At 47.1% G+C, this 23,840-nt stretch overlaps 1 protein-coding gene across 3 annotated transcripts in view; it reads right to left on the bottom strand.

The window, feature by feature from the left end:
* Positions 1 to 21,621, bottom strand: part of C2CD4C (C2 calcium dependent domain containing 4C) — a 302,746-nt gene extending 281,125 nt beyond the window's left edge. For all 3 annotated transcript variants that reach the window (XR_012234248.1, XR_012234249.1, XM_073586302.1), the window contains exon 1: positions 20,587 to 21,621. The gene's annotated coding sequence lies outside the window, so the exon portion shown is untranslated. The remainder of the gene's footprint in view (positions 1 to 20,586) is intronic.
* Positions 21,622 to 23,840: the final 2,219 nt, after the last annotated feature.

The following is a 23,840-nucleotide window of genomic DNA, read 5'->3' as shown; positions in this document are numbered from 1 at the left end:
GGTCATTTGGGCGTGGGAATGACTCCCAGGCTTTTAAGAACTCGGACATGGGCCAGAGGTTGTATGGCAATCATTTCAATTTCCCCATGCCACGGCCTCTTCCCAACACCGAAGGTCCGCCACAACCATTTGTAATGTTTGGGGATGAGGCTTTTCAAATGTGCCAAAACCTGCTTAAAACCTACTCCAGCTGGCACTTGGACCACACCCAGGGCCAGCGTTAGGGGCAGGCAGACCAGGCAGCTGCCTAGGGCTCCCGCTCCCCCCAGGGGCCCCCAGCTAGCGGCACATCATGTCGGCGCTATTGCGCCCATGTGAGGCAGGGGGCCCACCTGCCCTGACTCCCGGCCACAGCAATAATGGAGGAGAGAGCGTCAGCTGACGCTCCCTCTTCTATCATTCCCTGCTCTACTTCTGACACAGCGGGTGCGCGATGACGTCATCACGCTCTCACTGTGTATCAGGCAGAGCAGAAAACAGGAGCAACGCAGGCACGAGAAGGTGAGGAGTGTTTTTTTGTTAAATATATCATGTGTGCTGGACTGTGGGGCCACTCTTGGGGGGGGGGAGGGGTATGCTATGTGTGCTGGGCTATATATATACACCATGTGGGGCTACTGGGCTGTATATATATATATATACACACACACACACACACACACACACACACACACACCCATACATACACACACCATGTGGGTGTTATGAATGAGTCACCGTATGAGGCAAAAACAGAAATACTTGCTAAGTCCAGAAAACCAGAGAAGTTGGCAGCTATCGGATTGCAGATCCCTGAACCTATCAACAACAACTAGCAGTAGCCGTGGGGGGTTCCTACGGTGCCTTAGACCCCTCGATCACAGCCGGAGAACTAAATAGCCTAAAGACAGAAAGGGAAATCTAAACTGCCCCAGAGCAGACCCCAAAGCAATAGGCAGCCCCCAACATATAATGACGGTGAAGCAAGATGAAAAAACACTAACACAGAAAGATAGGCTGAGCAAATGATGGGGCCCAAGCTGACTAAATAGGACAGGATAGAAAAGCTGATGTCTGCAATCCGCAAAAACCCTATCAAAGCATGAGCCAACAGACTGATCGGGAAAAAAGCCCTGAAGACGCTAGGCTTCAAAAAGACTATATCAGTACTCAGGTACTTTCTGAAGACAGAGCAAAAAGGAAATCAGCTCTCCCCAGCAGGGAATGGCAGAAATCCAGAAAAACAAGGCAAAACAAAACCAAAACACAAATGCAAAAAGCAGAGAAGAAAACTTAGCTTTTGAGGAGCAGGAATCAGACTGGTCTCCTAGAATCCCTCAGAGAATCACCAGCAAGGCAGAAGGGCGTCGGCTGCCTTATATCCAGTCAGCAATTCCCATCACCCAGTCATCATCATCCTGCCCAGGTGCTTGGTAATCAGCCTCACTACCTTCCTTCACCAGAAGAGGGAGTTCATCAGACCTCAATGGTGAAGGGGAAAATGAACTCACAACATGTGGGGCTGCATATACCATGTGGGGCTGCTGGGCTATATATACACCATGTGGGGATGCTGGGCTATATACCACGTTTGGCTGGGCTATATACCATGTGGGGCTGGGCTATATGTGGCTGTGTTATATACCATGAGGGGGTACATTTTACATTATATTCTATGGGGGAGGCTGTATTATATTCTATATGAGGCTACATTATATTCTATGGGGGCTGCATTATATTTATTATATTCTATGGGGGAGTGATTGCATCATACTCTGAGGGGGCTACATTATACTATATGAGGAGGCTACATTGTATTCTATGGGGAGCTGCATTATAATCTGTGGGAGGCTGACTATATTGTATGGGGGCTTCATTATACTTTATGAGGTGTCTACGTTATATTCTATGGGAGCTGCATTATACTATATGAGGAGGGCTACATTGTATTCTATGGAGGAGGGGCTACATTATACTATATAAGGGGCTGCCATATATTCTATGGAGGGGCTGCATTATATTCTGTGGATTGGCTGCATTATAGTCTGTGGGGTAGCTGCATTATGCTTTAAAGGGTGGCTGCATTGTATTCTATGGGGGGGGTTACATTATATTGTATGGCGAGGCTGCATTATACTGTATCAAGGACTATGGGGAATATATTATATGAAGAACTATGGGGTGTTTTATACTATGGGAAGTGAATTGTACTACATGGATGACTATGGCAGTGCATTATACTATATTGAGCACTATGAGTATTATACTATATGGAGGACTGAGCATTGTATTTTAATATATGGAGGACTATAGGGAGTGTATTATACTATATGGAGGAGTGGGCAGTGTATTTTAATATATGGAGGGCTATGAGGAGTGTATTATACTATATGGAGGACTGAATTCTACTATATGGAGGACTATGGGGCACATTATACTATATGGAGGAGTATGCAGTGGAAACTGTAGATGTGCTGCTGATAACATGATACTGTATGGTGATCTGTTAGTGATCCATTCTGTCCATCATTCTTTCTCAGACGGTGGAAAGAGGCCGGGAAACAAGTGTTGAACTGTTAAATATTAATCATTTGGATATGTATTTCTTATTACACTCAATTCTGTACTGAACAGTGCCTTCCGCTGACACTACATAAGCTATTTTTGTAAGGTTAGCTCATGGTAAAGGACAACTCCATATGTAGAGACCACGTGCTTTGAAAGACGTATATTTAAGGTGGGGGCTTACTCTAGGGGGGGCTCTCTCCTTCTCTATCACCATGAAACACATTCGAGGAGTCATCTGTGCTGGGCCACGACACTACGGACAGCTGGTAAGTAATCTGACTATCATCCAGTGAAGCTACGCACTACAAGACACATGTCTTTTTCAGAGTTCAAGGAAAGAAGGTTACAAGCTTAGCTATGAACAAATGGACAATCTCTTTTTCACCTATTTTTAGGTTTTTCTGTAATAATCTTTTCTTTGATGGAAGAATCCAAATAAACCACTACATTTTTTTATAAGAACATTGTCATCTGGTAACTAATCCTGAATGATATACAAGAATACTTATTTTTTAACATGAACAACTTCAATATTGTCGATCACACTCATTTAGCGGCCTGAGCTCAGCACATGTAAATACAACCGAAATGCTTGTGCGATGTGCAATATGTTAGCATTTGGGGCCCCATTTTAAACTTTGCCTAGGGCCCCCACTTTGCCTAAAACCGGCCCTGACAACACCAAAAAAAAAAAATCTTTAATTACAGACTGATCAGGGCAAGAAGAACTGTAGAGTGTGCCTTTGGTATTCTTGTCTCCAGGTGGCGCATTCTCGCCACAGCCATTAATCTGAAGTTGGAAACAGTGGCTGAGGTGGTGAAGGCACATGTGGTTCTTCATAATTTTGTGATGGCCAAAGAGCACCCGAACTTTGAACTAGATGAACCAGCTGCAAACCCATTGCCTGAATTCAATCAGCACCCTCTCAGGTCATCCGTTGAAGTTGGCCACATGAGAGACCAATTTGCGGCCTACTTTATCTCAGATGTAGGACGGGTGGAATGGCAAGATCAAATTGTGTAGAGATTTCTTCTTGTGTGTGTTAATAAAAAACCTGTTTTGAGACCTGCACCGAGTGCACTCTGTTTTCATATACTCCAATACAATAATCAACTGCCCAGGTGTACCAGTGAATTCATGATGCTGTGTTTTGTGCATCATGAATTTACTAGTACTCCTGACCAGGTGACTATACATACACACAAGTTGTATGACCTTTATCATCTCTACAGTTTGTGTTCAATTTGCAGTGACGGTGGAGATAATACAACTAATATCTGTGTCACCTGGCCTGATGTTACAAATAGTGATTTGGGGATGCACTAGCATCCTTCACTCTTTATGACACCTGACCATGTGAGTTTAAATATTATTTGTAGGATCACCACTGTGGCTTGAGTTTGAACGCAGACTGGAGAGATAAGCCGGATTACTTACCGGTAATGCTCTTTTAATGAGTCCACGACAGCACCCACTGGAGGTATCGGATCCGCCCATTTGGAACAGGAAACCCTACAGGAAAGATAAAAGGGGCGGTCCGCCTTTCCTCCTCAGTTTTACGTTTCAGAGTACCAGAAGGACCGCCAAGGATTAGGCAATGTTCTCTTATTTTAACATCTTTCTTATCCATTATTTGGTTGATATACTTTAACTATTGATATCTTTAGGGAGGGAAGTGAGCGGGTGCTGTCGTGGACTCATTAAAAGAGCATTACCGGTAAGTAATCCGGCTTTTTACTCTTCGCCACGACAGCACCCACTGGAGAGATTCCAGAGACCATCACCTGGGTGGGACCACCGTGCCAAGGACAGTCCTGCCAAAGCTTAAGTCAGAGGTTGATGAAAGATCAAGTCTATAGTGGTTATAGAAGGTAGAAGGGGATGACCAAACTGCCGCCTTACATATAGTTTCAATCGGAACATCTCCCTTTTCCGCCAAAGAAGTTGCCATTGCCCTGGTGGAATGCGCCCTGATGTTCCCTGGAGGATCTTCGTTTTTTGCGGAGTAGGCTAAACGAATGGCCTCTCTGATCCACCGGGAAATGGTGCTCTTCGTGACTCCATACCCCTTCTTACAGCCCTGAAATGAAACAAATAGGGCCCTACTCTGCCTCCAACTGTTGGACCTCTCAATATATTTTAGGACAGTTCTTTTGACGTCCAGAGTATGGAACTTCTGCTCTTCCGGAGTAGAGGGATTTTTATAGAAGGTTGGGAGGAGTATCTCCTGAGATCTATGGTATTTTGTTGCCACTTTTGGCAGGTAGGCAGGGTCTGGTTTTAATACCAATCTGTCTTGGTATTCTTGAAAAAAAAGGTGGATCTATTGACAAGGCCTGGATATCACCCACTCTTCTAGCTGAGGTCAGTGCTACCAAGAGGGCCATTTTAAGTGCTAAGTATTTGAAGGGTATTGTGTCGATCGGCTCAAAGGGGTCTACCGTTAGGGCGTCTAAGACCAGATTTAGATCCCATGTAGGGACGGAGGGTATGTGGATTGGAGCTATTCGTTCACATGCTGTAATGAATCGAGTTATCCACTTGTTGCCTGCTATATTATGGCCATATAGTGCTCCTAATGCCGATATTTGTACTCTTAGCGTATTTACTGCTAAGTCTAAGTCTTTCCCTTTCTGCAGAAATTCCAAGATTGGGATTATCGGAACTTCTGCTGTATGAGGTACTGTATGGAATTGAAGAAATTTTTTCCATATTCTAGTGTAAATTTGGGTTGTGGACTGTTTTCTACTTTGTAGTAGTGTAGTAATTAAAGACTCAGAGAATCCTCTTGTCCTCAATAACTGCCTCTCAAATTCCACACCGTCAAGTGCAAGCTGACCACTTGAGGGTGGAAAAAGGGGCCTTGGGAGAGTAGGTTGGGAGTCGAAGGAAGGACCCAAGGATCTGTTATTGACATAATTTGCAGCCACGAAAACCACGGTCTTTTTGGCCAGAACGGTGCTATTACGATTATCCTTGCTTTGTCGTCTCTGATCTTCTGAATTACTTGAGGTAGGAGGATCAATGGAGGGAACGCATACGCCAGGTTGAAATTCCATGGAGCTAGAAGGGCGTCTAGTATGTCTGGGTGATCTGATGGAGATAGGGAGGCAAATGTTTTTATCTGCCTGTTCTCCTTTGTGGCGAAAAGGTCCACCTCGGGTTGTCCCCATAGGGCTACTATGTCCCTGAAGACCTTCTGATTGAGGCACCACTCTCCTTGCCGTAGAGTGTGTCGGCTTAGGAAGTCTGCCTTTTGATTGCTCTCGCCTCTGATATGAAGGGCCGAGAGGGACAAAAAATAGTTTTCTGCTAAGTTTAAAATTCTTGCCGCTGAAGACAGAGTCTCTGATCGAGTTCCTCCTTGTCTGTTTATATAGGCCACTGTGGTGGTGTTGTCCGATAGGATCCTGACATGCTTCTGTTGGAGCTGCGGAAGGAAGTTGTATAGAGCATAGAACACTGCAGTCAGTTCTTTTAAATTGGATGAGTACTCGCATTCCTCTCTATTCCACCTTCCCTGATGAAACCCATTCTCCATGTGGGCTCCCCAGCCCTGGGGACTGGCATCGGTGGTTACGATACAGGATGGAACTATAACCCATGGAACTCCTGAACATAAATGGTCATCATCTAACCACCACTCTAGAGAAGTCAAGACTTCTTGTGACAGGGTTATTTTGCTCTGTAAATGACCACTATGTCGCTTATCCTCTTGGAGGATCTGGTGTTGTAGTGTACGGACATGGTACTGGGCCCACCGGACTGCCGGGGTGCAAGAATTTAGTGATCCTAATAGTGACATTGCTCCTCTCAAGGACACCCGTGGTCTATCTATAGCTGCTCGTATTTTTTGTTTCATGAGGGTGATTTTTACCTGAGGTAGTAGACATCTCTGGGTCAAGGAATCTAGTTGAAATCCTAGAAATGTCTGGAGAGATTGTGGATCGAGTCTGGACTTTTGGATATTGATGATCCAGCCAAGGCTCTGAAAAGAGGAGATTGCGTCAGTTACGCGTTCGGTACATTGTTTGACTGAATTCCCAATTATTAGGAAGTCGTCTAAATACGGCACGATCAGTGTGTCCTTTTGGCGAAGGTAGGCCATCACTTCTGCCATCACGCTGGTAAATATTCTTGGTGCCGTGGAAAGCCCGAAGGGCATGGCCGCGTATTGGAAATGACAAATCCTGCCCTCGACTTCCACTGCGACTCTTAGGTATTTCTGGAATCTATTGTGAATAGGGAGATGATAATAAGCATCTTTTAAATCAATCCCTGCCATTACGCAATTTGGGAAAAGAAGCTTTATAGTGGATCTAATTGATTCCATTTTGAAGTTATAATTTTTTATAAATGAATTAAGCTTCTTTAAATTAATAATGGTTCTAAACGTACCGTCTGGTTTAGAAACCAAAAACAGGGGATAGTAAAAGCCTCTACCCTCTTGTTCCTCAGGGACGTCAACTAAAACTTTTTTAGCTAGTAGGACTCGAATCTCGTCTTCGAGAGCCTTTTGCTGAACTGAGGAATTAAGGCGAGTTATAACAAAGAATTCATAAGGGATCTGAAGGAATTCAATCTTTATTCCTTCCTTGATTATGTTCAAAATCCATGGGCTTAACGTAATTTGTTCCCATTTGGTAACAAAAAATTTTAATCTACCCCCAACTGGTGGGTTTAAACTCTTAATTTTTATCTCTCCTATATGTTGGCCCTCTGAAGATGGTACCCTTCTGCTTTTCGTCTTTCGTGGCCCATCTATTCGTTCTGTCCAACTGTCTTCTTCTCCCGAATGGCCGTCTCTTAAAGGTTTTCCTATAAAACGGAATGGGAGAATCACTGAAGGCCTTTTTCCTCTTTTGCCTTGGCGAGAATTTCCTGAAGAGGAACTCACCCTCGCATGGGGTTGCACTAATTTTGGATTTTGATTGTGCGTCCCCTTTCCAGCTTTTTATCCACAGCGCGCGTCTGGCGTTATTCACCAGGGCTGCCGACCTCGCTGCCAGTCTTAGGGTGTCCGCTGAAGCATCTGCCATAAAGGCAGCTGCACCTCTTATCAACGGGATGGCTGCACGCAGTTTCTCCCTTGACACTCTTTGCTCGATCTGCTGGTCTAATTGATCTAGCCATACCAGCATTGATCTAGCAGTACATGTGCTGGCTATTGCAGGTTTGAATACCCCGGTGGTGGACTCCCAGGACCTTTTGAGCGAAGATTCTGCCTTTCGGTCTAATGGGTCCGCTAACAATCCTGCGTCCTCGACCGGGATCGAGGTCTGTTTGCAAGTGGAGGCTATGACGGCATCCACCTTTGGTATTTTAGTCCATTTCAATAGGTCTTCATCAGTGAACGGATACTTCCGTTTTGAGGCTGATGGGAGAAAACCCCTCTGGTCGTGTTTTTCCCACTCTCTTTTGATGAGGTCCTTAATTGCCGGTATCACCGGAAATGATCTCTTTTTTTCTGCCAATCCCGCAAACATAATGTCCTGCGCGGTTTGGGCTCCCCTTTCCTCTTCACACCCCATAGTATTTCTAACCGCTTTTACTAGGTTATCTAAGCTGTCCAGTGGAAAACATGCGCGTCCTTCCATCTCCGAGGATGACGATGAGGACGTGAATGCGGAGCCTGAATTTAACTCCTGTTCTTCCTCTGACTCTGAACTAACAACGACCTGTTTCTTATGACTGGACTCTGAGGGAGTGCTGGCGCGGTTGATGGCTTGTATCTCCTCCCCAATTATGGCTCGGATATCTTTAGAAGATATCGTCGACCCCTGCCTGGTTTCTTTCATGCATTGTTTGCAGAGTTTTTTGGGGTAGGAGTCAGGGAGAGGCTCTGAACATAATGCGCATTCTTTATGTTTAGTTTTTTCTTTGACTGAAGTGGTAGGTCAAAGGTAAAGAGAGGGGGGGGAGGTTAGCTTAATAGGTAGAGTATATACTTTGCACACTCACCCAGTGAAGCTTAATACCGGGTCGGATGGCTGAGACGGTCTGGATCTGGTTTCTGCTGCCTCGCTCCTGCGGGCAGTCTCTGTCCTGGCGCTGCGGTCCCTGGTGGAATTGCCCCCAGCTGAATCCCCTGCTGGGGCCTGCGACTCCGTGGGGGACGACATGGTTCCATCGTTGCAGCGCTACAGCGCTGTTTTATCTTCACTCCTGTCGTGCCCCCGGAAGTCGCCCTGTGTCAGGGCGCATGCGCCATCGCCATCCTACCCCGGAAGTTCAACCATTACTTCCGGGGTATAGGAGCGTCGGGCGCCGGCCGGCTCCTGCGCCACCGCTACTCACACGAGAGGTTCGCACGCTCATGGCTTCACCTCCCACGCTGTATCTCCACCGATGGGGGGGGGGTGTTCTGCCTCCGGATGCCAGACCGGCCCGCTTCCTGGTAAGACCGGGCGGCCCTCCCTGGACCCGGTCATCACCGTTATGCCACCAGATGAGGGGGGAACCGTCAAACGGAATCTCCCCCGACGCTGCTTCCGGACCGCAGCCCCTGCCGTTCCCGAGGAGACCGCACAGGCGGATGCATGGCCCAGGTAAGATCTTGCAGGATCCTGCTCCATTTGGAACAGGAAACCAAAAACTGAGGAGGAAAGGCGGACCGCCCCTTTTATCTTTCCTGTAGGGTTTCCTGTTCCAAATGGGCGGATCCGATACCTCCAGTGGGTGCTGTCGTGGCGAAGAGTAAAAATAAAGTTTATAAAACTTCTACAATCCCCAGGCCTGGTGTCATGCTGAAGTGAGGACGCAAAAAATAACGCATCCTGAATTCAGAATGTTATCACACATGGGCAGGTGAATACACATATGAGTTAAACTGCAGCATCGCTCCAGTCTGTGTGAAATAGATAATGCAGACTGAAGCAACGCTGCAGGTTAACTCATATGTGTATTCACCTGGCCAGGTGTGATAAATAGTTATGATATGAGACCAGGGTTTTGTAGATATGACATGTATTTTCCCCCATCATCTCCTCAGTTTATTCACCACACACTGAATAGAGGATGTGGTTACTTACAAGGTATATCTAGAATCCCCTGGCCTTGTGTCACAAAAAGTCAATTGATGATGGTAAAAACACACCATCCTCAATTAACTTTTTATAATACCTGGCAAGGTAACAATAGATATGCCTTGCAATCAACACCACCCTCTATTCAGTCTGTGAAATATTAGCAGACTGAAGACACAAATGGTGGTGAAAATACAAGCCATGTATTTGTGTTTTTGACTACACATATCTCCAGGAATGACAAGAAATGTGTCATTCCTGGAGTTATGTTGTGGCAAAAATGCAAAGTGTACGGCGCAGTGTGTGTAGGCGGCAAAATACTCCGTAACCAAACAGTATTATGGTAAACCATAATTTAACATTTATTTTAAATTAAAAAAAAGGCGAGGAAGGGGTTCTAGGGGAAGGGGTGATGAAAGTAATTGGGGAAGGGAGCTCAGGGATGGAACTGGAAGCAGTGTGAGACACATTAGGAGGAGAGGGGGGAGCGACAGACAAAGTCTTTGTTTTTTTTTTCCTTTGGCACTGGAGTCTCCTGGCTGGACCGCTTTAAAGTGCTTGACCGCCTGGAGCTGGTGGACCTTGGTCTTGAATCAAAAGAGAGGGAATGCGGGTCACCCCTCTGATGCTCGGTAGCAATGGTGGTGGTGCTCCTAGCAGGATGAGGAGTGGTGGCAGTGCTCCTAGAAGGAGGGGCGCTAGCGGTGCTCCTATCAGGATGAGGAGTGGTGGCGGCAGGGTCGGACTGGGGTGACTAGGGCCCACCCTGTGGCTACCATAAACAGTTTTATTACGTGTTCATTTTCTGGCCTCTCCCACTAAAATGTGTGCCTTTTAGCAAGCTGTACAGTATGGAAAAGAGCAAAGGAGAATGCTCTCAGCCAGGGGCGTAACTAGAACTGATTGAGCCCCATAGCAAACTTTTAAACGGGACCCCCTCAAAGACACACTCCTCCAGGAACTACATTTCCCAGAGGTCCATGCGGCAGGCTGCTCTGCAGAGAGCTAATAGACAGCGAGGGCTCAGGGAAGGGGCGGGACTGAACTAGTCTGAAACAATACACTCTGACTGGCTGCAGGCAGGGTGGCTGGCCCAATATGTGCTTCGCTCCGCACAGCAGGCACAGAAATGCAGCGTAGGCTGCAAAATCATAGTGTACATTTTTTTCCGACGGGGCCCCGGATCCCCTACACCAGTGGTCCCCAACCTTTTTTGCACCAGGCACCTGCTTCAAGCAAGACCATTCTACCATGGCCCGGCAGGGCGGGGATGGAGGTGTGACAGGTCATAACGGGGCAGGGCTATGGACGCGGTTGTAGTTTAGCAGTGCATACTTATTTAATTATAACATTTATAATGTGACTCAACTCACCATAGGTTTTGAATGAGTGGGAGCACCTGGCTTGTTTGTTTCTCTGTTTCAGTGGGAGCACTGGGCTACTTCTACTGATGACCGTCACTGCTAATGAAGATTGGAACCTAGAAGGAAATGGAGCATTGAGCACTTAAGAAAAATTGTACTGGAGTACTGTACATGCTGATTATTTTCTAATCATCAGAAAATGTATGTGTGATTCCCCCCGTCCTGTCCAGCTCTGTGTGGCTTCCCCTGTTGTATAACAGGGGAAGCCGCACAGAACTGGACAGGACGGGGGGGAACCACACATACATATATACAATCCATGTATACAAGCATGGCTCCCTGGTCCCATCCTTGTATACATGGCTCTGCCCCCACTCTCCCATCCTGTATACATGGCTCTGCTCCCACTCTCCCATTCTGTATACATGGCTCTGCTCCCACTCTCCCATTCTGTATACATGGCTCTGCTCCCACTCTCCCATTCTGTATACATGCCTCTGCTCCCACTCTCCCATTCTGTATACATGCCTCTGCTCCCACTCTCCCATCCTGTATACATGCCTCTGCTCCCACTCTCCCATCCTGTATACATGCCTCTGCTCCCACTCTCCCATCCTGTATACATGGCTCTGTTCCCAACCTCCCATCCTGTATACATGGCTCCGCTCCCAACCTCCCATCCTGTATACATGGCTGTGCTCCCACCCTCCCATATACATGGCTCTGCTCCCACCCTCCCATCCTGTATACATGGCTCCCCTGTCCCATCCTGTATGCATGGCTCCGCTCCCACCCTCCCTTGTATATATGGCTCTGCTTCCACGCTCCCTCCCTTGTATATATGGCTCTGCTCCCACTCTCCCTCCCTTGTATATATGGCTCTGCACCCACTCTCCCGGCCTCCCTTGTATACAGTATATGGTTCTGCTCCCACTCTCCCGGCCTCCCTTGTATATATGGCTCCGCTCCCAATCTCCCTTGTATATATGGCTCTGCTCCCACTCTCCCGGCCTCCCTTGTATATATGGCTCTGCTCAGCTCCCCCATCATACTTACCCTCCCGTCGCTGAACTTCCCTCCTTGCATCTCGCAGAGCTTCAGCTTCTTCCTGTGCGGAGCGGTCACGTGCTACCGCTCATTAAAGTGAATGAATATGGACGCCACGCCTATGGGAGAGGAGTGGTGTCCATATTCATGACCTTAAATGAGCGGTACACTTGACAGCTCAGCGCTGGATGAAGCCGCCGCGCCGACAGGGACTGCTATGCAGGGTGAGTATCAGCTGCTACACAGCCGCCGGCTCCCCTTGTGTCCGGGGACCAGCAAGAGCACTGCAATGGCCCGGTGCTGGGCCGCGGACCGGTGGTTGGGGTAATTAAATTGCACTACTGGGTAGCGCCGATCGGAGCCGGGGACCCGGGCCCCTAAGCAACCGCTTCGGCTGCTACCCCGGTAGTTACGCCCCTGCTCTCAGCCTCCTATATATCGTACAGATCATACTCTCAGCCTCCTATATATCGTACAGACCGCACTCTCAGCCTCCTATATATATCGTACAGACCGCACTCTCAGCCTCCTATATATCCTACAGACGCCTCCTATATATCATACAGACCGCACTCTCAGCCTCCTATATATCATACAGACTGTTCTCTTGGCATCCTATATCACATACAGACCGCACTCTCGGTCTCCTATAACAGAGTACGATATATAGGAGGCTCAGAGCAGGGGTGGAACTACTGGGGTAGTAGCAGAAGCGGTTGCTTTGGGGCCCGGTAGTGCAATTTAATTAGTGTGGTGTGTGTATCTTATATAGAAGGCACTGGCAGAAATTGTGATCTGTGATGCTGCATCATGTCATGTGTATGAGCAGGGCCGGTTTTAGGTAAAGTGGGGCCCTAGGCAAAGTTTAAAATGGGGCCCCAAATGCTAACATATTGCACATCACACAGAAGCATTTCGATTGTATTCACATGCGCTGAGTTCAGGATGCTAAATGAGTGTGAGCGACAATAAGTCGTTCAACACTTGTTTCCCGGCCTCTTTCCACCATCTGAGAAAGAATGATGGGGACAGAACAATCACTAATGGATCAATCTGTCCCCATACAGTATCATGTTATCAGCAGCACATCTACAGTTTACACCCCATAGTCCTCAATATAATATAATGTGTCCCATAGTCCTCCATATAGTATAATACACTCCTCAGTCCTCCATATAGTATAACATACTATATGGAAGACTATGGGGAGTGTATTATACTATATGGAGGACTGAGGAGTGTATTATACTAAATGGAGGACTATGGGGAGTGTAATACACTCCTCAGTCCTCCATATAGTATAATAGACTCCCCATAGTCCTCCATATAGTATAATACATTATACTATATGGAGGACAATGGGGAGTGTAATACACTCCTCAGTCCTCCATATAGTATAATAGACTCCCCATAGGCCTCCATATAGTATAATACACTCTCCATAGTCCACCATATAGTATAATGTATGGAGGGCTATGAGGAGTGTATTATACTATATGGAGGACTATGGGGAGTGTAATACACTCCTCAGTCCTCCATATAATATAATAGACTCCCCATAGTCCTCCATATAGTATAATACACTCCTCCATATATTAAAATACACTGCTCAGTCCTCCATATAGTATAATACACTCCTCATAGTGCTCCATATACATTAGTATAATACACCGCCAGTCATCCATGTAGTACAATTCACTTCCCATTGTATAATGCACCCCATAGTTCTTCATATAGTATAATGTATTCCCCATAGTCCTCGATACAGTATAATACAGCCACCCCATAGAGCATAATGCAGCCACCCAGAGTATATGCAGCCCCGCCATACAATATAATGTAACCCCCATAGAATATAATGCAGCCACGCCTTAGAGCATAATGTAGCCACTCCACAGAATATAATGTAACCCTCCATAGAATATAATGCAGCCCCCCTCATATAGTATAATGCAGCCCCTCCATAGAATATATGGCAGCCCCTTATATACTATAATGTAGCCCTTCAGTAGAATACAATGTAGCCCTTCTCATAGTATAATGCAGCCCAAATAGATTATAATGTAGCCCCCTCAAAAAGTATAATAAAGTCCCCATACAATATAATGCAGCACCCATAGAACACAACATAGCCTCCTCATATAGTATAATGTAGCCCCTTCATAGAGTATGATGCGATCACCCCCCATAGAATATAATGTAACCCCGAATAGAATATAATACAGCCCACATCCTCATAGAATATAACATAGCCCCCCCATATTATATAATACAGCCTCCCCCATAGAATATAATGTATAATGTACCTTCCATGGCAAATACACAGCCACATAGTATATACCACAGCCCACACAGTATATAACACAGCACCACACAATATATAGCACAGCACCACACGGTATACAGCACAGCACCACACGGTATACAGCACAGCCCCACATGGTATATAACACAGCCTCACATGGTATATAACACAGCCTCACATGGTATATAACACAGCCTCACATGGTATACACTGCATCACTAGATCCTTATACAGGTGTGTAATGAGGCCTCACTGTACAGGAGAGACCAGAGCGAGGAGCAGGGGCCTGATCACAAGAGCTGACAATCTGAGGAAAAAGCAATGCTGAATAACAGTCTACACTGTATCACTAGATCCTGTGGGTGTATAATGAATGAGGCTCTCACTTTACAGGCAAAGACCAGGCTAGAACGAGGACCGTGGAATCTATTTAAAAAAAAAAGAGCCCGAACTTCCCATCTCATCTACTACTCACCGGACCGGAGGGCTGTGTTTACACACACACACTGAGGCACAGAGGGAGCGGGAGCAGCAGGGTGAGCACAGTGCACTGCAGAGCGCGGGAGCCTCCTCCTCTTGTCTGTGTGCTGGCGTTGCTATTAGCCAGGCAGCAGCAGCCAGCTACAGAACAGGAACTCAGTCGCGCGGGGCGGTTGTCACCGCCCATCAAGAACAGGCCTCTGAAGGTCACGCAGCGGCGCTGCGGACAGGGTGAGCCATCACAGCTAGGAGCCGCCGGAGCCAGCCAGCAAGGGGGTCGCCGCACGCTAAGGTATGTGCACGCGCGTGGCTGCAGCTCTTAAAGGGCCATCACCATCATCATTAAAGGGGCAGCAATTTTAAAGGGCCCCCGCGACCCTCGGGGCCCACCGGGCATTTACCCGGTACCCCGCCAGGCCAGACCGAGCCTGGGTGGCGGTGCTCCTAGACGGAGAATTGTTGGCGGTGCTCCTATCAGGATGAAGAGTGATGCCGGTGCTCCTAGACGGAGAAGTGGTGGCGGTGCTCCTAGACGGAGAAGTGGTGGCGGTGCTCCTAGCAGGATGAAGCGTGGTGGCGGTGCTCCTAGATGGAGAAGTGGTGGCGGTGCTCCTAGCTGGAGAATAGGCAGCAGTGCTCCAAGAAGGTGGTGCGGTGGTGGTGCTCCTAGGAGGAGTGGTGGCGGTGCTCCTAGCAAGAGAATAGGTGGCAGTGCTCCAAGCAGGTGGTGCGGTGGCGGTGCTCCAAGCAGGTGGTGCGGTGGCGGTGCTCCAGACAGGAGCAGCGCTTAACATGGTGGTTGCGGGGGGGGGGTTGTGTCCAGCAGCACTCGGACTTGGGGCAGTGTAGTGGTGTCTGGCTTAGCTTGGAATGCAGGTGGCCGTGCAGTGGTATGCAGCAGAAGTCGGTAGTGTGGTGAAGCGAGTCAGTGGTGGCACATTTGGAAATGACACCACTGACTGCTGCACGTACTGATTCTGCTGCATAGCCTGCAAGTAAGCAGTGTTGCAGGCCTGCATCACATGCAGCTGTTGATCAGGACTAAGGTGTTCCGCCATGGCCCGTTCAATTTTGTTGAAAAAAAAAATGGTGCGCTGGTCTGTTGAGATCGGCCTCCAGACGGTCAAGGCGACTGTCGACAGAGTGGAAGCGGTGGTCCATGTGGTTAAAACCACTTTCCATGAGGGCAAAACCGCTTTCCACTCTGTGGCTAAGGCTGTTCTGAAAGGCCGAGCTCAAGTGCATGAACTCTGGTATGACATTCCTGTCCGAGGCCCTCTGCCACTGGCGGGAAGTGCCCACAAAACCAGTGGCAGAGACCTGGGACAGGGGACGACCTGACATACCAGTTTCCTGATCTCCAGATGTCTGTATTGCATACCTGCAAGCTGTTTCCTGGCTGTCGGATGGCTGGGACGGGTCTGAGGTTATTCGATGAAGGACCGCTCCAGGGACAGGTTGCAGGGTGCTGCTCCAGGTGCTGTGAAAAGAAAAGAAAAACATTAGTATCATGCATTTACAAGCGCCAACTGCTGTGGAATAGAAAATCACTGATTAAAAAAAAAATACAATACATCAAAATACTTACGCTCTGACGACAAGGACCGGTCTTAGGAATGCCAACTCCCGATGATACCAGTATTTTCTTCTGGTCCTTGCCGCTGAACCACTGCGAACCTGGCCCTCATCACAAACATCCCTGTTGAAGCGGTTCTTCATCGTGCACCAACGGGTTCTGACTTTGTTCACTGTGGGGAAAACAAAGAAAAAAAAATTAAACAATGCACTGAAGGCAAAATCTCTATCATCACACACAACTGTGTTATCACGCCCAATAGTCAATGCGGCACCAAACAGCAATACAATACACAAAGCACTCACTGTTGGGGATGATAACACAGTTGTGTACCATGCTGGAAAATATCCAGCATGCCACACAACCGTTATCATGCCCAAGGTGACTGCGGCATCACTGAGCATTGAAATACTTACGAAAATCCTTGCGGACCCTGGCACAAGCTTGGTCCCAGCCATCCAACAGCGCAGCGGCCACCTCATTCCATAGCATTTGGGTCACCGACGTTTCCACGTGCTGTGGATCATGGCTGTCCCACAATGGGACACGCTCCTGGACCAAGTTGATTAGGGCCTCGTTGTCCAGATAGATGTCTTCTTCCCATTGTGGAACCTGGAAAAAAAAAAAAAATATATATAATCTTGGAAAAATTTGTGAATGAAAAAGATAGAAAAAGAAACAGAAAAGAAGAAAGATTGAAGTTGAAAATCAGGACAGAAAAAAAAAAAATGCAGGAGAAAAAAAAAAAAAAAGTCAGTCTGTACTTACAGCTCGTCTCCCCGCCGGGACTTGGTGTGGCTGCTCCTGCACTGCTGACTGATGCCATGTCCGAAGATGTCTGAAAAAGATCAAAAATTATTGTACACATGTGTAGATGCAGCAGCTATACTTACCCAAAATGTAGGGCAGGAAGATACTCATATCACAATCTGCTTGGGCCACTTCTTCACGGGATGGTGTGCATTCTGATCCAGAAGACATACTGCAATAAAAAAATGAATAAATAAAAGGCATTAGTACATAATACATTAGAAAGGACAGGCAAACATTAGGTTTAAAAATACTCACATTCTTGCTGCTGCAGCTTGGATCCAAAATTTCTATTGTCTGTGGCAGGCTGTGTCTCTTGTCTGTGGCAGGCGGTATTTTCTCCTCCAGGCTTTCAGAAGCTAGTGGTCAGCCAGTGCACACACCTTCTTTTATCGCCACAACGCCCAAACAATGTTTCTTTGTGTAGGAGGTGGTTTAACCAGTGTGTAGACATTGTTTACTCCAAAATTGCATGCGCTCAAAAGTGCTAAAGTGAGCATGACCAAGCGCACGCCAGCGACTGCATAGACTGTAATGTGATTTTTTTGGCGCATTCTGTTTGCGCTTTTTTGACGAGGTTGGGCGGAACAAAAAATGCAACATGTAGCGTCTAGCGCGTCTGGGCGCAAATCTGGAAAAAGTGCACGAAAACGCTGATGAACGCGTGCAAGCGCTAGACCATGCGCCCACCATGTTAAACATAGGGGAGCATGGCGCAAGCGACCGATAGCGTTTTTGCGCGCAGCGCATTGTGCGCTAACGTGAAACCTGCCTTAGAGAAATGTCATCTGAACCGACCAACACTGATGTGTTTGGCAGACAGTCTAATGGAGACCTTAAGATACCATGGCCCAAATGAATAATCATTAGCGGCTGGTGATAGAACCTGTGAGTTACACTAGCCCTATCCCCTGATGAAGATTCATTTGAGAGAAGTGCTAGACGCTGTGGGGTGGCGCTGGTGTCACTCACTTCTGTCACCACCCCTGACAACATTTTCTTTCAGATATAAGCAGAGTGCTGGCGCTGCACTCACCTCTTCCACAGCATCTATCACCCAGGACATCTTCAAAGGGGACGGTGATGCAAGAAACTAGTGAGTAACTGCATGGTTGCTCCCTGTGACATCCTTTGCTAGGAGGGGTGATGGACGCTGCGGGGAATGAGTGCAGCACTAGCCTCCCATGACATTACGTCTGAGACTTTTCTCAAATGAAACCTCACAACACGTACAGTAAAAAACACGTCTACCTAGATAAGTAAAGTGTAGGGTGTTGTGTAATAAAGCAAATTACAAAAGTGGTTAGGGGGCAAAGATAGACAGAGCATACATTTTAGATGCTGGGCAATCCCTTTAAGTTAAACCTCTCATGATAAAACAGTGCCCTATGTCTGTATATTATGTAATATGGCCATACAGGAACGTTCGCTGTTATGTGCTTGTATCAAGCACATACAGCTGTTTACATAAAGGAGACATTTTATTTTTTGTTTGTTTGTAAACGTCTGCATAACTTCATTCCGTTTAGGCTTGCTCTTGAAGCCTTTTTTTCCTCTGCCTTTATAACTGCGTTATTTTAAAGCAATGAGGCAAAATTTGGGGCATTTTCAAGCTAAATTCGTTAGTAACAGTTTTACAGATCTCATTTTGTAAACCCTGTTAAGCTTTATTCACAATTATTTTAAAAAGGTTTTACCCATCATCTGAAAGGAATCCAAAACATTCAGATTACAAACTGAAAGATGGATAGGAAGTATTTACACTGACCACTGACATAGTACACTCTAGCAAACTACAAAGACTATTTTAAGTGATAAATCTTTGGAAACAAACCAATTTAAAATAAATAAGTTTGGTAAAAAAAATCTCCCATATGTGGCAAACATGATATTTTTTTTAACACTAAATATTTATTGTAGCAATAGCAATATATTACTACATGTTTTCCCTGTGGCTCCTCTAAGGGCCCCGTCACACATAGCGATCTCGCTAGCGAGATCGCTGCTGAGTCACAAGTTTTGTGACACAACAGCGATCTCACCAACGAGATCGCTGTGTGTGACAGCGATCAGCGACCGGCCCCCCTGCCGGTATCGCTGATCACTGCAAGAAACCTCTGGACATTTTTTTCGTCGTTGATCTCCCGCTGGCCAGCACGCATCGCTGCGTGTGACAGGCGGGAGACCAGCGATCAGCTGGTAACTAACGTACACGTTAGTTACCAGCGAGTTACAGGTGCCGCCGCCTCACGCTGGGGACCAGGAGCCCGCGGAGTGTGTACCTTAAGTTTGCCGCCGCCGCACGCTGGGGACCAGGAGGCAGCAGGACGCCACCAGGAGAGGCCGGGGATGCAGGCGCGCCCTCTGCTGGTGGAGGACTAGAACAGCAGGCACACTTGACTGCTGCTCCCGGGCTCGCTCCTCACCTCGGCGTGCTGATCGCTGGTGAAGCTGTCTGTGTGACAGCTCACCAGCGATCACATAGCGACTTAACAGCGATCCTGACACGTTGATATCGTTGTCGGGAATCGTTGGTAAGTCGCTATGTGTGACTCCAGCTTAATGGAAGAATTATTACTTCTATGGGCAGTTGTTCGCGGATGAACTGTGAGTAGGGCTATAATACAGATAAGGGGCTATAAACCCATTTTGGCCATGGTTGCCTTCAATAGAATAATAATATACAGCAAGTAGCGTAGGCTGACACTGGTAAATGGCATTATGTCTTCTGCCTCCCACCTGTCCACTATATGAGCCTTCTATGGTGCCTACCTGCCATTCACAGGTCACAAGACCAGCCATTAGGGAGGGCTAATAATGTCTTGTCAACCCAAGCTCACTATTACACAATGGAAAACTTTAATCAATTTTGCTCCAGCATTTTCTCCTTGGCTGCTGTCAATGATGTGATTATAGATGTAGCAGAGCTGCGTTTCTCCCTTAACTCTTTCAGGTTGCATTATCTGCACATTGTCAGAATCCTCATATTCGCACACCTACTATCATTATAAATGAGAACATAAATAATTCCGCAAAAAAGGAATATGAGCCTTGTGAACAAATCCATTACATGCATGCAAAATTAGCATTACGGTGTTACAGGGGAAACAGACTAAATGGCCTGTAAGAAAGCAGTATATCTAGCTGCAGTCCTGTGTAAATCCCCTGAGTGTTGGCAAATAAACTCAGCTTTGCTTCACTGTGACCATTGGCATAGAAAGAATATGTAGCAGAGCTGCAGCATGATCTACAACAACAGGCAAATGGATGAAGCTGATCGCCGGGAACTGCACAATGAGACTGTCATCCCACCATCAGTGGCAGCTAGGCACAAGCCCCAGCTGCCTGGCAAATTCAGGTACATTAGAAAGTCATGGTAGGCCAACTAGGGCTACAGTGCATCAGAGTGGTAGCTGTGCTTTGTCACCCACCTGTAGGTCCTCCTCCGGGCTGCTGTGCACTATGCCGGGCGCTATGTCTGCCTCTGCTGATATATACACAGCTCGCAGCACTGCCAGCCAACCATATGAATCCCTCCTCTCACACCTCCCCTCTCTGGGAGGAACCCAGCCAGCCTCACCCAGCCTCTCCTGGGGAGCAGAGGGTGCCCATTGTGTGCAGTCAGGGTCTAAAACTAGGTTATAGGGAGCTGAATCCATGTGTGTAGGAAGCTGGATGGAGATCCGATGTGTACACCTCCTATTACCTTCTGTCAGACATGTTGGATTCATATCCATTGTGTACACCTGCTGTTACACGCAGTCAGATATGTTGGATGGAGATCCGATGTGCACACCACCTATTACCTGCTGTCAGACATGTTGGATGGAGATCCAATGTGTACACCTCCTATTACCTTCTGTTAGACATGTTGGATGCAGATCCGATGTGCACGCCTCCTATTACCTGCTGTCAGACATGTTGGATTCATATCCAATGTGTACACCTGCTATTACCTGAAGTCAGATATGTTGGATGGAGATCCAATGTGCACGCCTGCTATTACCAGCTGTCAGACAAGTTGGATGCAGATATGATGTGTACACCTCCTATTACCTGCTGTCAGACATGTTGGATTCATATCCAATGTGTACACCTGCTATTACCTGCAGTCAGATATGTTGGATGGAGATCTGATGTGTACACCTGCTATTACCTGCTGTTAGACATGTTGGATGCAGATCCGATGTGCATGCCTGCTATTACCTGCTGTCAGACATGTTGGATGCAGATCTGATGTGTACACCTGCTATTACCTGCTGTCAGACAAGTTGGATGCAGATCTGATGTGTACACCTGCTATTACCTGCTGTCAGACATGTTGGATGCAGATCTGATGTGTACACCTGCTATTACCTGCTGTCAGACATGTTGGATGCAGATCTGATGTGTACACCTGCTATTACCTGCTGTCAGACATGTTGGATGCAGATCTGATGTGTACACCTGCTATTACCTGCTGTCAGACAAGTTGGATGCAGATCTGATGTGTACACCTGCTATTATCTGCTGTCAGACATGTTGGATGGAGATCCGATGTGTACACCTGCTATTACCTGCTGTCAGACAAGTTGGATGCAGATCTGATGTGTACACCTGCTATTATCTGCTGTCAGACATGTTGGATGGAGATCCGATGTGTACACCTGCTATTACCTGCTGTCAGACATGCGTCATACATTACTGGGAAAAACGATTAGGGATAATTCCATTCATTCTACCCTTCATGTTGTCACTTATGTAATGTGTAGAGACTGCAGCTTTGGTTATTTGTTTTCAGTCCATAGTGACCGCAAGCCCTTCAAAATGGTGTTTGAACATAGGGATTGATACAGAGTTTTGTAGGAGAACTTTCAGTAAATCTTTTAAATTCTGGTGTTTGAAGTATGAATCCAGAGGGGGGTCCCATTCATTAAAGGGTGGTGCCAAACACAAATTCATTTTCATCCTAAATGTCTATTTATTTGATAATCTAATCTTTTTTCTAATATATTTTAAAGGGATTGTCCTCATTTGTCAAGTTTGGCGCCATTAAAATATAAACACTTATATTAACCTCCGCTGCCAGCAATGTTCCAGCGATGTTGGCACTTGCATTCCCAGGCCCATGTGAGGTTGTTAAGTCACGTGAGCCCAGCCCCCAATCAGTGCTGGCGACACTGTCCCCGCCTTCAGATGTATAAGTAAGGAGGGAAATAAAATGGTAATGTTTGGTGATATCAACATCCTGTTTGTGGCACATTAGTATATGAGAGGGCAAAAACTTCTCAAGATTAGTGGTGACCATTGCAGGCCACCCACTGCCGAATTTGTGCAAGCTCTCCATCTTCCTGTTGAATTCGCACCCACTCATCCTGAGGCTGTCCCAATACATTTTCCTGGGGCTCCACTTGTACCTGTTTTTGCTTGGCTGCCAACGTCCTGGCAGGACTCCGGAACCCAGGAACCTCTTCAGCCTCAAGTTCTTTGTCTCGGCTAGGACCAGGCTTCTCATGTGTGAATATGGATAACGCATCCGCATGAGTGTTTTCAGCTCCCCTTCTATAGGTGATCTTATACCTGTATTTAGCCATTCTTGCACCCATTGTTGTTCCAGGGCCCTAACTTGGCAATCTCCAGGTGGGCCAGTGGGTTGTCAGTGCACACCAGAGCTTCAGATCCCGACAGATATTCCGCGAACTTCTCCGTCATAGCCCACACTAACGCCAGCAGCTCCAACTTGAACGAACTGTAGTTGTCCGGATTCCGTTCGGATTCATGAAGATAGCGACTTGCATAAGCAATCTCTCGCTCCTTCCTGTCCTGAAAACACAGCTCCTAGTCCATGCAAGCTTCCATCAGTATGTAGAATGAAGGGCCGAGAGAAGTCTGTGTAGGCCAGGACGGGTGCTTCTGTAAAGTCACTTTCAAGGCTTGAAATACTTTCTCCTGCCGTTTTCCCCACTGGATTTCCCGGTTTTTGGCTGCAGATGAAACTCCTCTCAGCAGCTCTAATAACGGATTCACGATGCGCGTGAAGTCTTTCACTAACTGTCGATAGTACCCAGCTATTCCCAGAAAAACTCGGACATCCTTGACAGTGGGCCAATTTTGCACTGCTGCAATCTCTTCACGGGATGGATGTACTCCTTCCGCAGAGACCACATGTCCTATGTATTCGATCTGGGTGCGGGACAAAAGGCACTTGGATGATTTTACCTTCAGTCCATATCTGGAGCCGGCTCAGTACTTGCTCCAAACGCTGCAGGTGTTCTTCGAACGTGGCGGCATAGACAATTATATCATCTAGATCAGACCTCAGCAAAGTGCGGCCCATGGGCCACATCCGGCCCTCTGGCTATCTCAGTCCGGCCCATGAGAAAGCCATGGGGCTGAAAACCTGAGGTCCATGGGCCGCACCGTGCCAGCCTGCTCGCTGTCTCCCGCAGTCAGCATTGGTCGAGGAGGGTCCTCCGGCCACTTTCTCCACCAATCAGCGTGTGAAACCGCCGGCGAGTCAGCGCATCAGAGACAGCAAGAGAAGCAGAAGCAGGGTGCCAGGGAGCGGTACCGAGGTGAGTATGTGGTGTTTTGTTTTTTTCATGTGTACGACCATAGGCATTCTATGGGAGTGAACATGGGGATTCTATGGAAGTGAACATGGGGATTCTATTGGGGCGAACATGGGGATTCTGTGGAGTTGACA

Source organism: Dendrobates tinctorius, unplaced genomic scaffold (assembly GCF_039654945.1).
Source record: "Dendrobates tinctorius isolate UK_male_01 unplaced genomic scaffold, ASM3965494v1 ptg000092l, whole genome shotgun sequence".
Classification (NCBI taxonomy): Eukaryota; Metazoa; Chordata; class Amphibia; order Anura; family Dendrobatidae; genus Dendrobates; species Dendrobates tinctorius.
The sequence above is the reverse complement of the archived record's forward strand: the minus strand, read 5'-3'. Positions and strand labels throughout refer to the sequence as shown.